Genomic DNA, 18,808 nt, shown 5'->3' on the forward strand with positions numbered 1-18,808 from the left:
AGCTCATGGATTGATCACTGGAGGTTAAGCTCATTAAGGTCACTAATTGGAGGAGGTCGGTCTTATTTCACTGCCTCTGCACTGAAGCCTTCACTTTGAAGGACTGTTTGATTTATTTATGTGTTGTGCTGATTTCTACTGAAGATGAAGGGTTTTCATCCAGAAAGCGACTCTAATATTGCGTCTGCCGGAAGGTCACAGATTCAGGATAACGATCGTCTCGCTGACTCCACATTGCACTGGTGGTGTTGTTCGCCGCTTAAGAGGTGGAGTCAATGATTTTCAATTTGGGTGAATGATCTGGGCCTCTTTGAGAGCTCGCTGCCTCTCTGAGGAAAGTGCTTGCGAGTGTTTCTGCATTTGCATCAGGATGATCCAACAGAATCTTTTGGAAGAGAGAGTTGCTGACCCAAGGAGAAAATAAATAAATAAAACATTTGCTGGATAAGTTGGCAGTTCATTACGCTGTGGTGACACCTGGTAAATAAAGGGACTAAGCCGAAAGAAAATGAATGATTGACCAATGTTAGAAATCTCTACATATATTTTGGAAAAGTCCGGGTATTATAAAATAAAATAACTTTGTATTAATAAAACCAAGATATCTATAAATTTACAAACTTATCGAATCTATAAATCAAAATTACAAAAATTAAAAACAGTCAAACTGACTGTCTCTGTAGCACTAGGTGTGTTAAGACATTTTTACACCATAAAAAGAAATCTTAAGGCTCCTACACACCGGAAGCTTTTCGTTTGCGTTTATCGTTAGTGTTTTAAAAGACGTTTTTCAGTATTCAAACCCAAGCGCTTTTCACTGGCGTCAAGCAGAAGAGTATGCAAAATCACTCTTTTGACTTTAGATGGCGTTGCACAACTTTAAGCTTCTGACACCCGCTTATAACACAGAAGAAGAGAAGGAGAGGAAGTTCACACACTTGTTGTTAAAGTTACTGGTGACTTGAACAAGCATGGATGGTTCAAGCAGCAGCTCCAGGGGTCCGTTCTTCGTACGTGGATTACTCAGTTAGCTGGATTTGGATATTGACGATTTGACACGATCCAGGATTGTTTCGTTCTTCAAAGCTGATCCGAGAGTTGTTGTCATGGCAACAGATCTGCTAGGTCAAACCTGATCGGGAGCAGGTCCGAATCATATAAACAGGATTAGATCGGCTCAGTTCAAGCAAAGATAATACAGAAAGTATGTTCCAAATTCTGATATTTTCTTACAGTAAAAGTTATATACACTTGGGAAAATAGTAAATAGTTTTTAACTATATATATATATATATATATATATATATATATATATATATATATATATATATATATATATATATATATATATATAAAGTTATAGTCATTAATAAAATAAATAAAGTTATGTATATTAATAAAATGTATGCAATCTGCACCCTCGAAATGAAAATACAAAGACTGCCATCTGGTGGTGCAAAGAGAAAACTTATTGATATGAACTTTTTAGATCGCTTTAGTACAAATTGTGTATAATAGAAATGCAGAATATGTGACTTTTTTTAAAAGCAATAATACATTTATGCAGTCATAAACATGTTTTGACAGTTATTATGCCGGTGATTTGAAGCTTCACAAAAGTTGCAGACGCCTTTACCAATACGAAAATGCTTCTGTAAACAACCAGTTATTCTTTACACCGATTAAAAAAACTGTACTATAATAAAGAAAATCTTTTCTAAATGCAGAACTAAATACATTGATTTGCATTTAAATACATGATGAATACTCTTGTTTTGACAAATGAAAGTGTAAAGCCTGCAGCTCACAACAAATGTGAAGTTACTGCGTGTCATATTTAACAAGCAGTTAACTGCTAATTTGATGTAATTTTGCTCACATGGATAATTGAATATTAATCAGATGATGTCATTACGCTGCTGTGCCGTCAGCCAATCGTTGCATTGCTGATCATGATTTCGAGGATCGATAGATCTGTCCTTAACAACACACGCAGCGATCTCAGATCAGTTTATCCAGACATTCTAATCTGATTTGCGAACTTGTTTGAAGAACCAAATTAGCGAGAGATCAGTTATCAAGATTAAAAGATCCAGGATCTGCCAAATCATCTTAGATCATTTAAGCGAGGTATGAAGAACGGACCCCAGCTCTAGTGCTGTTTACTGTTACTTCAGAAGCTCCATGCAAGTGAACAAAAGTGCCGATCTGATTGGTGGAGAAGGTTTTGACGCGATGTGTCAAAACAAAAAAAACGAGCATGAGGCGTTTTTTTTTTTAAAGACGCTTTTACGCCTGGCATTTTGCACGTTGGTGTGCACAATCATATTGAGGCCCTTTATTTAGTCACGAAGCGTTAAACGTCGACGGAAAACGAGAGCAAAAAAAAAAAAAAAAACTCTGTGTGCACGGGCCTTTACTGTATTAAATTTAGCTAAATGAAATGAATTTTTCTAGTCATCAACTTATATTACTCAAACTGACTTAAAATATTAAAGCTAACTATAATATATATTTAAAAAAAATTGGAACCGGATTAACTTATTAAAATGAATTAGAGTGGCACCAATAGCATAGTGGTTAGTGCGTCGACTTATAGCACCCAGGTGCTCGTGGCAACCAGTGTTCGATTATCAGCTCGAGGTCCTTAGTTGATCCTTCCCCTCTATCTGCTCCCCATACTTTCCTGTCTGTAAATCTGCACTGTCCTATCAATAAAAATGAAAACCCCTATAGTTTTTTTTTTTTATAAATAAAAGTAACAAAACCATTTCCTTTCATGACTGTCATATTTTTTTACAATTTGAAATCAATTTAAACATTAACAAACTGCAGCTCACTGGATATTTTCTCTTTTTCTGAGAATTCTCTATAAACCCTAAAGAAGGTTGTGCGTGAAAATCCCAGTAGATCAGCAGTTTCTGAAATACTCATACCAGCCTGTCTGGCACCAATAACCATATCATGTTCAAATGACCTTAAATCATCTTTCTTCCCTGTTCTGATGCTCAGTTTAAACAGCAGAAGATTGTCTTGACCATGTCTGCATGCCTTAATGGATTGAGTTGGCTGATAAGAAATTTAACCAGCAGTTGGAGAGGTGTACCTAATAAAGTCGCAATTAAGTGTAAACCATAACAAAGAACGTCAATTTGTGGCTTTACCAGTGATCAAATGCTTGTTTTGTTTTTTTAAGCAGGCAGTAATTTATTTCAGGGCTGTCAACGTTAATGTGTCAATTAATCTGATGTGTTTTGTTTTTAATCACAGCTTTGCCAGTGAGAGTGGTTGAGCTCAAGTGCATCAAATAATAAGGAAATACTGAAAGTCTTGAAGGGGATTGTGCATGTCAGATACTAGAGAGCATTTAATTGGTCAGGAGATTTAATGAGAAAGTGAAGTATGAGGTGACATTAAAAAAACAGATGACCCATTTAGGCGAAAATGACAAACTGCAAGCTTTGCATGTTTATAGCCCCTTTCACACAGTGATACCGGTAAATATCTGGAAAATTTCCGGAACGACTTTACCGGTATATTCAAAAAAGCGCTGTTCACACAGGCGAGGACGTTACGGAAATTTTCCGTAAAAGAGCATTCACACATCCATTCCAAAATACCGGTAAATTCTGACATCATTCACCACAAATGAGCTTTAAACGGCTGCGCTTGTATTTGTAAACATTTGACTAAATTACAAACTCTGTGGATAATCAGTATTGTGAACAACTTTCGCAGGATCACTTTCGCATGTCGAAATGTTCATAATATGTGCGTGTGCAGGCGCTCACAGGCTGTTTCACAGGCACACGAACGTAAACAAACAACGGCTTATCATAAGCATCTCATCGATGATTATTTATACAGTTGGCATTAAGAAGAACATATAAACGTGATCTGACTAACTTCTAGCAGCTAAATGTGTCTGGAAAAATATTCAAAGGCTTTTATTCTCCTAAACCGCGCGGACGTAAATGCGTCTGACAGTTGTGATTGGCTAAAGCAGACGTCTCACGTCAGCACGTTCTAGACGTGCACGCGCTTATTACGGTAATCTTCCTTCTGCATTCACACAGCGCAGCATTCCGGCAAATTGCCGATAATGTTACAACTTCTCTTTCCGGAAAATAGCCAGAACGAATTTACCGGTATTTTCAAAAAGGACCTGTTCACACATACAACCTTTCCGGAAAATTGCCGGTAATTTTCCGGAAAGGTCTGTATGTGTGAAAGGGGCTTATATCTTCTTAATGTGAATTGTCACCATTTTGGAGCACACTAGCATATAGATATCCTTAAGACTAACATACTGATACTAAAAAAAAAATTGTATTTTAATTTTACAGGAACTTTAAAAGCCTGATGTATAACGTGCACTACTTCTATAGCATAGAGAATGCACTGTATACTGTAAGCAGAGCATTAGATTTTCAATTCAGACACAGAAACAACTGTGGATTCAAGGCAAACTCAGCCATTACAATATGTTGCTGCTGTTTCGGGCCCCGGAGACCTGCACAAAAGGCAGGAGTCAGGTGGAATCAATATGCTTACGATGTTGACCACGGCTAAATGGAAATGTCAGGAAATGTGCAACCTCCAGGCTGCAGTGGATTCCTTTTGTTTGTCTAAATAAAGTCCGTTCTCAGCGGGGCATCTGAAGAGATTAACCCAGCGCAGGAGACAAAAGCAGAATGGACAGTGGAAGATGAAGGAGGAGAATAAAGAGGATTAGCAAAGTAAAACAACGAGTTGAGAGCAGGATTTGGTGAATCTGGAAGTTTTTTTTTTTTTAGCTTTTTTTTGACTGCTGTCCTTGTGACGCTCTTACACACAAGAGCAAACAAAGATACAAGTCTGCAGACCTCAACTACTGATACACAGAGACTAGATTTATAGTAGGTACAGCTGAAATAGATGACTGATCACTTCTTACATATATATAATATTTCCCTTGAAAAATGCTATTAGCTATGTTTTCTAAATCATTTATTTAATGAGATTAAAATAAACAGTTGAAAGATATTTTTCAGATCTAACTAATTTTAATTCAGAGTCAAGAATTGTGTTGAGGAGCAAACATTTAGTCTTGAAAACACTATGAATGAGTAACAAAAAACCTCTGTAGATATTCTGACTCTGACAGGTTGTTATTATTTTCCTGTCATTGTGGTTTATTAGTCGCTGCAACCAATAGCAGGACAGCAGCTACTGGGGAGGCAGGGCTAAAAATAAAGATCAGGCCCCATCTGATTGGTCTAATTTGGGTAAACAACTAATGCATAAGTGTAATTTATACACATCTGTGATATGTATGCTGGATATACTACTTTTTCAATTACAGTATTCCTGCAATATATTGTGCAGCCCAGTAATATCTAAGAGAACAATCTGCATTTAAAGTTGAAGATTAAAACAATCCAAGACAACATTCATTACCCTAAAATAATGGTAATCTTCAGAATATAGGCCCTGGTATACTTCAAGCGAAATCGAAGAGTAAACTGAAGTAGTCATTCGAACTAAATCTGGCCAAAAACAAAGCGACAGTATCTGCCAAGTTACAGCCTCCCCCAGGTCCTATTGCCTACCAGGTAACATGATTGCTTTGTGCTGCCTGCCCCAATGAGAACTGAACCATACATTCATTTCATGATTTCCGCTACATCCATTCTTCCATGGCGGGGCGCCACACCAAAATTCATTCTGCCACGGCTACATTACAGCTTTACATTTAAAACACTGAGTTATTGTTGTTGTTGCTGTTTTAATGGCGGCTTTACGCATTAAAAAGTGAATTATAACAGCGTGAACCTTTCTGTAACTGTACATTGCTTTGCCTTTCTTTCGTGCTCACAGGTGCGTGATGCGTGAGCCCAGCAAACACGACGTAGCTTTCAGTTAAGATGAACACCGTTTCCATAATTATAGGCTACTTTATTTACAGATAAAGGTCTGCGGTTCAGCATACAATGACTTTCTTGCTGGAGTTTATTGCCATTTCATTTTACTTCAGGATGCATTAATGCTGCTTTGTCGGTCTATTGGAGACACTTATATATACTCCTGGCAAATCTTATAAATGTTGGAGACATACTTGTTACATAAACGCACTAAATCGCACTTCAGCAGCGTTAATTTAAGAGTGCACAAGAAGATCTGCACTTGAGCTGCGAATATTTGAGGGCATGAAAGAAGTTTTGTGCACAAACAGAGCTAATCGGCGCACAAGCAAAGAGATTGGCATTCTCATTCTGGCATTGTCATTTCTCCATTTGTCATTGAAATAACACTATTGGTAGTTGGTAGATTTGTGCAAAAGACCTGCCGCCACAGCTGGAAAAAATCCTAGAGGAAACACTGAATTTATTTTTTAAAAATGTTTCATTGATAATTATCTAGGAGCAACATATCAAAGTCATAACATGGCATTTTTTTCATTTATTGTGAGAAGCGAACACTTTTAAATAATAAATAATCTTAAACCTGACTGAAATAAATTAATACTTCTCAAAATACACACAAACAGGAAAGGTATATCGGCATCCCTACAATATTTAACCAGATTAGAGGGGGGAAAAAAAAGGTTCTTTTCATTTCAAAAGTAATTAAGATTATTCATTATAACCTTGTTTGTGGACTTTTCGGAATAATTATCTATTTTAAAAAAACTTTGTGAAATATTTCGTTATTATGATATAAAAAATTACAGAATTAAAAAAAATAGATTTTTACTCATATAAGGGCTGCAACTAACGATTATTTTAATAATCAATTAATCTGTCTATTATTTTTTTCGATTAATTGGAATCGGATTAAAAAAAATTCATTTTCAATCCTTTATTGAAAAACAGAACTAAAATCTTTAGAAAGCGCACAAACGTTGTCCTTAAACATCCCTAAGCTGTTATAATAATAATAATAATAATAATAATAATGATAAAAGCTTAGTCGTTTTGTCCTGTTTTCAATCCAAATATCTAAAAAAATTTTAATCAAGATACATACTAGACACATGAAATAGCATAAGAAATTGTCTTCCTTTCTGAAAAAAAATCCTCCAAATTAAGTGATTGTTTGCTTAAAACAAACTAAAATATTTGCCAATGGGGTAAGAAAAATAATCTTAACGAGATATAATTTCAAACAGAAGTTAAGAAACACTTCATTTTCTCATGCCATTTTTCTTGTCTGATCTTGATTTAAGATTTTTTTGATTTTTGGACTGGAAACGAGACAATTACTTACAAATATTTTCTGCAGTGTAGCTTTACATGACAACAGAAAAATGAATGATCCAAAAAAAGTGAATGAATAAAAATGTGTATTTAGTCTTGCAATGCAAAGTAACTCTACCACCGCTGCTTTACTACTGCTATTAACCCTGTCACTGGTGAGTTTAAAAGATTCTATCTGGCCCTGGGAGTGAGTTTTGTTAGGCGATCATTATTTTAGAATGCTCACCCTTAATGTTTCCATGGCTACGCGTCATGTTTGTCACGTGACACACTGCAGCCACAATAGTGCTGTATGACAGATGTGTCCCTTTTATTGTGCTTTTCTGTTTAAATACAAAATTGCTCATCAAGTCATCAACTACCTGATATTCCAATTCACAAAAACGTATCAGTATTTATGTTGCTTAAAAGACATAAATAATCTTGATCGTGATCCATGACAAGAGATGGGCGTCGCCATGTTTACTTGCGTCCGGTCATATGCCTCATTCATAAAAGCAAAACATGGAGGATTCATCAGTTACTGCATGCAAGCAAGTGGCTGGCCAGCTGGGAGAAGAATAGACTGAACTGTTACTTTCACTACATGTATACAGTATAATGTGAATATTACACATCGGCAAATTATCCAAATTAATTGTTAGACTTCTAGACTTGTGTGTTTTACAATCTCTAAATGTATCGTTTTACGAGTACTTATGCACTAATGCATGTCTAAAACATAAAATAATCATTGGGTGGTTAAAAACAATGCACAATTGCGATAATATGACCCGTCTTTCTCTGGTTCAGCGCCAGCCAACGTGCCAAAGCTCAGACGTTTTCATGTCATGCTGCTTTTGAGAAGCAGAAAATGTTCATGGGCCAATGACATCACCACTTTGAAATGGTCTAAAGTGGCAGTTTGGATAATTTAGACAGATAATAAAAAATACTAATAGTAATAAAAAAAGATCCAAATCTAAAAGATGCACCGGGAAAGTGCTGAAAAAGCCTCATTTACTTCAGAAAAGACTCCCCAAAAAACTTCAACAGATTTATTGACTTCAACTAGTATCTTGTAAAATAGCAATAACAAAAAAAGCACAAAATACTGAATGTCAGCGACAGAATGAGATGCACAAAGAGTAAAAAAAATCTAATTCAGTTTCACAAGAAATATCCAGAAACAAGAAAGTGAAGAGGAACTCAAAGCCGTAGTTCAGACTATTGTCAGTGAACTTGGACACAAAAATAACCTTCATTATCCTGTTACTGATCCAGAAAAGAAACGGGGAGTTTGACACTGGAAAGCTTGTTTTGTGTAGCCTGTAGGAAAGACAAATCTAAAATGAGATCTCAATTGTTAGCTTTAGAAAGCAATGGCATCAAAAGGAGACACTTGTCTTCTGAATCTGAGGATTTTCTCCAGCTAAAAAGACCCCGGAAATCTCACACAAGCCACAGAAAAGCCCTCAATCTGCTCAGATTTGCTAAGGTAATAAAGTCTACCATCAAACAACAAGGATGTCACTAAGAACACAAATATGCCTTGCATAATTCATTCATTCACATTCAATTTGTAGCCTTTGGCATCGCCTGTCCGAATGCAAAACTGGGTAAGAGAATTTGACAACCTATTAATTAAAAAACTTAACGTTTAAAGTTATGACTAATGTAGTTCATTGGTCAGATAAAGCTACACTGTACAGCTCAAATGAAATAGACAAATAAAGCTAAGGTAAATCTAAGCTAAGGTCATTCTGTTTATGTGAACAACATTTAACAATTTTATATACTCTAATTTGCAACTTTGAATTCAATACAAAGGTCTTTTAATTATTTTTGTGGTGGAAAAATCTAAGAGATTCAGCTATTCACACCAGAGCCAAGTGTGTAAATTTCAACTTGCACACAGAAATATTAACGTGACAAGTTCTTAGATTTAGATTTGTAAGCTCTTAAGTGTTGCTACTGATTTATCTTCATAGTGGCTCTCTAGGACAGTTTGAACACACCAGAGATAAAACATAACACTAGAGATTTCAGACTCTGCCTGAACGCAACAACCAAAAATAATGTGCATAAACAAAGATCTTGCTGTGGGATTTAGCATTACTTTGGTGCATTTAAAGTTGCCATGAAATCTAAATTTACTACTATTTTTATATGTTTTAAATGGTTGGACAGTGCACTATTATATACAAAATATTTGCCCTGATAAACTTCAATCAAATCCCATAACCTTCTCTCCCTCTTGAAACTCACTTAGGGTGGGGCTATCAGCGGGCGTCTCGTTTCTGCTCTGAATTCATTTATTCAACAATTATTCTTCATTTTGTTAGAAATACACATCTTTAAAGAATCCAATCAATTCCCCAAAAACAAAATTCAATTCAATTCACTTTAATTGGTATAGTGCTTTTCAAAATCATTCACAATCCTATGTTTTTTCCTAATTTCAAGACCATTTCAAGTGGATGTACATCACAAAAGCAGAAATGACAATATTACCTTCAGTTTCATGGCAACTTAAAGTCTTCCAGTATGGGATTTTATTTGATTTTTTTAGCAAATCAACAAACTTATCTATATAGATATAATGAATGTATTTAAGATTTTTCATGTCATTAAATGTCAGGAGCACTCGAGTCATTGTGGTTAAAGTACTATAAAGACTTAAATTTGCTTTGTTTTGACCATCTTAAATGATGATTAAGGAATAAGCATCAATACTATATATTAGTGCTGCACGATTCTGGCTAAAATGAGAATCAAGATTTTTTTTTTTTTGCTTAAAATAAAGATCACGATTCTCTCACGATTCTGTAGATGTAAATAAAGCTTAATATGAGACTATTGTTTTTTCTTGAACATAATAAAACAACAATAATACTATTATGCGTAGGTCTACTGGTTTCTATAAATAATTCTATTCTACTTAATGTTGAATTATGTTTGAGATATATGCTTGCAATCTGTCATTGAGAACCTTATTAGACCCTTTAATTCACTGGTAAAATCAACATTATATAGTCTAGATTAGTTATACTGACACTGTAAACATTTATTTTTATGCACAACTGTGTGTTCTCTAAAAAGAAAAAAAATATCAAATGCTTGTCGCAATTATAACTCTAAAATGCGATATGATTATTTATATGATGTGCACGCTTTCAGTTTCATTTTCACTGCTAAGTGCTGTTCATACTTCACGCGCATCTCTCAAACGATCACTCTGTGCCACAAACTGAATATTATTTACAACTTAATTACCTGTTACTCACAGCATATGCAGGTTTTGTTCTTTAAAGTAGACGCTCGCACATCTATCATTAGGTAGGGGGCGCGCCCGCACAGTCAGCAGCTCACGTCACGTTTGATTTCCCAGCCGTGAATACAGCATTATATGAAGATTTGTGGGTGAATTATATCTTAAATACAATATGTGACTCTTTAAACATCATTTGGAGGTGTCCATGTCGCTGAGCAACGTGTGTGAAACAATGTGAAGACTCGTGCAGCCGCCCTTGCTTCTCTCCTGAACTTGAAAATATAATTGGCAGAACCGTAGAAATGCTGGATTAAGATCGTCTAGGGCACAGGTGTCAAACTCAGTTCCAAAAGGGCCGCAGCTCTGCACAGTTTAGTTCCAACCCTAATTAAACACACCTGACCAAACTAATTGAGTCCTTCAGGCTTGTTTGAAACCTACAGGTAAGTGTGTTGGAGCAGGGTTGGAACTAAACTGTGCAGGGCTTCGGCCCCCCAGGAATTGAGTTTGACACCCCTGGTCTTGGGGGTCGAATCGAGATCGCGATCGATTAATTGTGCATCTTTACTATATATTTTATATACGTTTTTAAAAACATTTTTGATTGTAATGTAAATTGATCATATCAATCTTAATTGTACAAATAAAATTGTGTGTACGCAACCATCATTACAACATCATTGTAAATATAATTGAAAGAAATTGACCATCCTTACAGATAAATCACCCAACACACAATGTGGAAATACAGCATTAAAGAACTGAAGGTATAAAGTAAAAGTGCGGTAAAATGAAGGAAAATTGAGCACTCGATCTAACAATTAGGACATAAATACTTCTGAAAACACAACTCAAACTCACCGTTTTGATTCAAATGAATCACATGGCATATCTCATCGACTGTAACTCATCAAAAGCCAAATCTATTTAGAAATTTGGTTAGAACATCTGCTTTATTCTTGAGTGAAATACAGGACTGTCTGTCATTTATCATTTATTTTTCAAACATTAAAGGAAGCTGACAGCTCCTCCAATCATCTATCCGACCAGCCAAACCGCACATTTAAATGTGAAATCTGACAGATTCAAAGCCAAACCATTTTCAGTGTTACATTAGTGCGTCATCCAACAACAAATGACAAGAACAAGTCTCGCAAAAGTGTACTATAACAAAACCATAACAAAACACAGATCAATGAAGGCCCTTTTTAATCTGCAATCAGGAATGAAATGAGGCAAGCAATTATGAGAAAAAAGTTTGTATAAATTAGAAATATTTATCAATGACTACATAGACCTTTTTCACAGCGGAATTGAACACCGGAAGCGCCCTTCGAAGCAGTGTATCGATATTTCCGGGTTTGCTAGGAGTCGCAGAGACATGACAGCCTCGGGACAGCGGATGACTTTCTCACGGTCAACTTTGCCATAATTTGGACAGGAAGATGTTGTTCGGTGAATGTGTAAAACTGCCTTAATAAAACAGCATTTAAAAGATGATACCGATTTGCAGAGTTTGTGCAGAAAACGTGTCTTACACAGCGTTTGCCATGTCAGGTTCCAGTAAGGTGCACAGCCAACAGCATAAAATCTGCTCATTCAAGCCATTCGTAAACTACATTAACCTGGCTATTTAACATCCAGCAGGATGAGTTTTATGTCAGTAGTCCCGTCTGTAAACTGTGCTAACCCCCTCATTCCTTTTTATTCAGAGTCAGATATAGTGAATGGCGAGGTAGCTGTACAGGCGAGTTGCTATCGGTTAATACATTACAGGTTGTTTAATGCTCGTGAGGTTTTCTCAAGTCTGGAAACACGTTAGCTCCTACTCGTGGATAATATTCATTTTTATTATTTATTTAAAGAACAGCAAATTACATTTTAAACATTAACACATTAAATAACACATTAAAGTATACTATCTTTATTATATAACTGACTAAACAAATAATTTTGCTGTCAAACCAATTAAAAAAAGAGATTTGCATTTGTATGAACTGTCTATTATTCCAAAATAATAACAATGTAGGGATAAATCATGCTTATAGATTAATGACCATGATGAGCACTTGTTTGTGGAAGGCAGATAGCTTAACTGGAGTTTTGTCTATATTATAATTACTCGTCAAAATAAACCATAGACCACCAGTCTTTAATGAAACATAATAATCTCCGCTTTGAAGTGTATACAGCATAAGAATGTACTCCCGCATAGAACTTGAAACGGCATTCAACCCCCTTTAATATTGTCATCCATGATTTTCCCTGTCCTTCGTCTTTCGGGAGATCATTAAAGTAAGAGTGTCGTTTTTGAGTTGGAGCAGCCGGGAACGCAGCAATCACAGCGCTGAGATGACCCTGCCATTCTTTCTTGCTCCGTCACATTGAAACCGGATGTTGTGGTACACTGCTTCGCTTACCGGAACCAGGAAGTGTGAAAAAGGCCTATTGGAAGCATTATCCGTTTAGTTAAAAATTACCCTAACCACCTCTGAAATCTTATCCACAGTTTGAGGTCCTAAAACCAGGACCCACTCCTCTCTCCTTTATCCAAGGTTACCATACCGTCAGAATCTTGTACCAGCCCATATCTATAGTATGCTTCAGGTTACATGTATAGTATATGAATAGGTAGTAAAGTTAGATTATCGCACTGATGTGAATTTCCAAAAAACTTGACGTTGACCAAGGTTGCAAGTTCCATCATTACAATTTTAGTTCAGCAATTTGGCGTTTTCCAAATCAGTCACTTCAATGAACATTCATAGACTGCTTCACAAATGTGTGCAGTTGCACCTATACTTCTAGAGCTGTAGTTAGAAGCAGAGATCATGCTTATGAAATAAAAACTAATTGTAATACGACACTATGAAACCACAACCTATTTGCTCATGCTTATTGAACAATGAATTCATTATCTGTTAAGCATTAACTCTACATTAATAAACGTTAGTAAGCAGTTTATAACTGCAGCTACAAATGCTCTATTCTTGACTTATAAGCACCTATATAATGTGTTTAATGATCGTATTTTCATACTTAGTAAATGATTTATATTTCATTACTAAATTAAGTATTGCATTATTTACAAACCAGTTGTATTTATGAGTAGTTGAGGGTTTTTAGGATCATTCAAAATGAGTTAGTAAACGATTAATAAACTATTAAAATCAACATTTATATATCTTATTATTTAGGCATATACTAATAGTCAACTAATATGTTAATAAATGCTTTATTAATTCAACTTCATGCAGTTTTGTGACCTAATCTAAAGTGAGGACTGTTTATGTTTTATAAATGCTTTATAAATGACTATTACAGGCTCAGATTCGAATGAACAATAATCCTTGCAATCTTTTCTAAAAAGTAAAATGACTGTAAAGTTTAAACATTGCTGAATAACAGGAGTGTCAAAATACGACATAAAACTGGATAAAACAACAACAACAATATAATAATGTAACAATATAATAAGCTGTAATGTTTAAACTCTACAGTGAATTCATTTTAGATTAGATTGCAAAGATTTATTTTTCATTTGAAGTACAGTTTCATTTGTGTATCTTTAAATAAATAGGTAGGAATAATGTCGTTTTTCCTGTTTAGAACTTAACTGAGCCTTTATTTGTCATTTATAAGGGATTTATAGGGCATAAATAGTCAGGTCACAAAACTAGATGAAGTTGAGGTAATAAAGCATTTATTAATATACATAATAACCATTAATACGGTATATGCCTGAAAAAAAGACATAAACGTTGATTTCAATAGTTTATTAATCATTTACTAACTCATTCTGAATGATCCTTAAAAACCCTCAACTACTCTTAATTACAAATGGCTTGTAAATAATGTGATACTTAATTTAGTAATGAAAAATAAATCATTAACTAAGTATGAAATTAGAATTGTTAAACACATTATATAGGTGCTTATAAGTCAAGAATAGAGCATTTGTAGCTGCAGTTATAAACTGCTTACTAACGCTTATTAATATAGAGTTAAGGCTTAACAGATAATGAATTCACTATTTGCTAATGCTTAATAAATTATTTATAGTGTGTAGTTATTTTAAAGTGTTACCTAATTTGTAAATAATTCACAATCACATTTATTTATGTAGCACCAGACATTTCAATCCACTGTATGTCCACACATGTAGCAAGATGACAATAAAGCTCAACTTGACTTGACACACGGGAACTGGAAAGTCAGTTCAAGCACACGTCGCATGTATAGTAGATCATTTGGTCATTTCATGGAGATGAAGAATTTGCATGCTCATTTGCACACTATATCCACTCTCCATACTGCTGAAACAGGAGTAGCATATGCCATTCACATAACCACACAGTTGAAACTAAAATCTGTGGCTCTGAAAAAGCAACCTCCGAGCACTCAGAGAGCAATTCTCCAAGGACTACTATGTTTACGTGTGCGTTGGACTGTGTGAGGGTAAGAGAAAGACAGCTTTGATTGCTTCGCAGTTTGTTCAGAAAAAGGTAAAAGAACCTCCATTAGTCTGTCATAATCAAGAGATGCGAGTACACAAATCAAAGCTATCCGTCTGTGTTTCTATACGTCTCTAAAAGGAGGCTCATGTGGCTGAGATTGCAAGTCTTTATGCAAATGTGGACGTGCAGGTTTGAAGCTGGAGTCTTTGTAATTTGCAATCAGCTGATGTTCTGAAAGTGTGAAGTGCGATTCTCCAGACACCTGACTGGCATATGTAATCCAATCCCATCTATATTAGCAGCCCGAATGACTGTCAGGCTGAAAGAGACGAACCACGGGTGCAAAACACTTTGAAGTAGGCCTGCGCAATATATCGTTTCAGCATCGATAACACAATCTGCTAAGGGTGTCACGATCCTCCAAATCCACGATTCGATTACATTTTCGATTCTAAAGGCACGATTCGATTCGATTTTCGATTATGAATAATTAATTAATTAATGACGAATTAATTATTTGTAGCCTACCGTTTAAACTACCTGACCTGCATGGTCTTTGTTTTACCCATAAACAAATCATACAGTAAATGAATAAAGGCAAGATACACACATAATTACCACCTGTCAATCACTTTTTCTGCGGGACTCGTGAATAGGCAGTGATCTGTGTCGTTATAATGCCGTCGGTAAAAAAGACGCACAACCAACAGGAGGAACCAGCCAACAGTATCTGAGGTGTTCGCTTAAATGACTAAGTACAAGTGAGTGAAAGATTGAAGCAGTCCTCTGACTGCCTGGACCTGCTGTCTTGAGCGCATGGCTGTGTGTGCGTCTGTGTCTGTGTGGTCACGTGATGTGCATTTTCAGAGGTAGAGAGGAAGGAGGGCTGCTCAGAAATGCTACACGCCACTGTGGATGTCAAATCGTTGTCGTTCTAAAATGCCATTTAAAAACAAAGACAGTGTAAACAGGGCCTGAGTGTGTACTTTTTGCAAGTGGATTTGCAACGGGGGCGGGTGGAGGATCGCGATGCCGGTGTTGTCTGTCGGACGAACCGTACGTAATACATACATAGCAGAGCTTGCAAAACTGTGTTTTTTTTGTCGACAACACGAACGTTGTCAACATAACTCACTGGAAATCCAAAATGCTTACACACCGGCGACTTCATTGATAGAGGAGAGTGTTTAAGTTCTGTCGACGGGTCTCCAGCGTCTGCAGTATAACAAGCACTTCAACAAGCCTGTTTTTTTCCCGCTTGGCAAGCCAAGCCAAGCTGACGTGACGTGGCATGGCAGCATCGACGATTCTATTTTTTGATTCGATAATCGAAATTGAGCATAAATTGATCGATTTCGATTAAAAATCGAAATCGTGACACCACTACAATCTACATATTTGCAATAGTCACATAGCAATATCTGCAATGTGGAGTCTGAATCATAGTTGACCTGCAGGGGCTTCAGAATTGCATTTAATTGATATGATTTATGCAACAACAAGAAAAAAAACAAAAAAAAAACAAGCTGGCCTTCTTTATGTAGCTTATACTCAATGGTGCTCAATTTGCTACTAGTATTTAACACATCAAGATCGCCTGTGCCAGCAATCGGAATAAAGGATTCGACTCAAAAGAGCAGAGAAAGTAAATCGAATATGTATACCTTACCAATTATATAGTTTAAAAGAGAATAAACCTCTTATAAATTAATCACTTATGTAAGATAGATTATTGATCTGGGTTAAATTTACTTGGAATGTTTTGTTTCTAGTCCAAAAGTAAAAAGATTAATTAATTTAAATTTTTTTTTTTTACTATCCCCACTAAGGTGGTGCGATTTTGGGGAAAATATCTAATTGCGCTTTTTAATTTATTTTACAGAAATTGCAATTTCGATTTTGATTTGCAATTTAATTTTGTAGCTTCAGATTAATATTCGTAGCTTCAAACTGTTAAAATGCATTGAGTGTTTGTCAAAAAGAGGAACTGAAAAGATAACCAACTCCAACTTCTATTCAAATTTGTTTATAAATATTCAGAAATAACTCACTACTGTTTTCTCTAGAGAAAAATTTGTGTTTAATGGCGTTAGTTATCTCCTGATGCCTTCGTGATTTTTTTCATATGGTGTAATAGCTGCAAACAACACTCAAACTGTACTTTGCTGTTGCTAGCTACTAAATCAGTGTTTTCAGGGTTCAACGCTAAGGATATTTTCTACTGACCCGATTAGACCAGTGGTTCAGATTGTTACTTGCCTTGCCAAAATTTTCACTGGCCTCACCAAAAAAAATAAAAAAATAGCTAATTCTTAGCCACATATTTTAAATAATAAGTCAAAAATAATGCCTGAGAATCTAGCCTTTAAATATTTTAAATATGTTAAAATATTCAGCAGTAAAATAAAGCAGTATGGAAATTGTGCAGGTATTTTATTGCAAAACAAAAGGTGGCTGACTTAAAAGTGACAGAAAACTATGCAAAACATTTTTTCATCGTGTTGAACCCATGTAAATATGTTTCCACAACGTTAGAAACAGACGTTTTCTTTTAGCCTCATAATGTAATGTTGCCGTCTCTTCACTGTACTGGTTTTTACCAGGTTGTGGAAAAAAATTATGTGCTCACAACATCTGATCCGATAAAAGGAACCAAAAAGCAATATGGTGTTTACGACTTCATAGAAAAGGCAACATTCAAGACTTAAAAGCACAAATTGTTTCTCGATTCTAAGACTTTATATATGCATGCAATTAACAAATAGTTGCAGGCAAATTAAAATTTTGTGTCAAGGCAGCACTGGCCTGATCGGGCCAGCATTCTCTCTACTGTCCCGAACATCCCTCATGCTGGCCCTGGGCCATGGGGCAATCCTTATTGTTGAGCCCTGGTTTCTCAACTGGTGGGTCACGCAGTGTGTGGTCAAAAAAACAAAAGTTTATTTTTTTTACTTATTTTGCTTATATCTGACTTACATTTTATGCACAAGAGAGCATGAAACCTTCTAAATTAAAACAACATTTAGAAACCAAACACCCTGGTTGCATCACAAAAGTCCCTAACATTTTCATGTTCAAAACAAGTACAGGCACTCCGCGCATCTTACTTTGTTCACCCTGTAGCAAAGGCCAAGAAAGCCCACACATTAGCAGAAGAGCAAATAACTAGTGATTATTATAAAAATGGTTGTAATTATTTTAATCATTTTACTTTAATTTGCTGGTTTGTTCTGTTTAACAGGATCAGAGTTCGTTAATGGTAACTGAACTTTTCCTTACCCTAACCACTGTTTACAGTATTAGATGTTTTCACTCTGTAATATTACTATAATTTGATGCATTTTGTTAAATGACAGCAATAAAGTATTGTTTATTTGTAAGCCTTGATGATTTTCTTATGATTTATCTGTCACTACTTGTGTGTGTATCCATGTTACATGAGGATGTAGATGTGGAGAGTGGGGGTGGGGGTTGTGGTGGATGTTGTGGATGAAAGTAAAGAGCGGGGGTGGGGATAGAGGGATGGCAGAGGGCTATCATGGACGAAAGTGAAGAGCGGGAAGGGATGTTGCAGACCAAAGAGGGTTGGGGAGTCACGGAAGAAAGTGAAATTGAACAGCAGACAGGGGAGCAGGGTTGTTGAGGAGGGGGATCAGTAAAATGAGGTGCCAAATCAGATTTTAGAGGTGCTGGATGCGGATCCGGCACAAATTAAGCCCTGGGTGTTCTGCATAGTGCAATCACACAATTCTAATTGAGTTGAACAAAAGTGTGCTCACTCAATTGTATAGTAAAACTGTCACACAAAGATGGCAGTCACGCATTTGCTCTGGATGGGCAAATGAAATTATATAATACAT

The 18,808-nt window shown here is 35.8% G+C and overlaps 2 protein-coding genes and 1 long non-coding RNA gene across 3 annotated transcripts in view; 1 reads left to right on the forward strand and 2 right to left on the reverse strand.

Moving 5' to 3' along the window:
- si:ch211-190o19.1 overlaps nucleotides 1–1,249 on the reverse strand; it is a 491,573-nt gene extending 490,324 nt beyond the window's left edge. Inside the window, exon 1 of the mRNA XM_087243942.1 lies at nucleotides 993–1,249. The gene's annotated coding sequence lies outside the window, so the exon portion shown is untranslated. The remainder of the gene's footprint in view (nucleotides 1–992) is intronic.
- The window catches only part of gpr139 (G protein-coupled receptor 139), a 42,526-nt gene that overhangs the window by 11,891 nt on the left and 11,827 nt on the right, over nucleotides 1–18,808 (forward strand). The gene's annotated exons all lie outside the window — the stretch shown is intronic.
- Nucleotides 13,816–17,234, reverse strand: LOC147845517 (uncharacterized). The gene is made up of 3 exons (XR_015480451.1): nucleotides 16,343–17,234; nucleotides 14,320–15,349; nucleotides 13,816–14,232 (listed from the first exon to the last, which is right to left on the reverse strand). It is a non-coding gene; the product is annotated as an uncharacterized LOC147845517 (long non-coding RNA).

The sequence above is a fragment of the Danio rerio genome, chromosome 3 (assembly GCF_052040795.2).
Source record: "Danio rerio strain M-AB ecotype USA chromosome 3, GRCz13ab, whole genome shotgun sequence".
Lineage (NCBI taxonomy): Eukaryota > Metazoa > Chordata > Actinopteri > Cypriniformes > Danionidae > Danio > Danio rerio.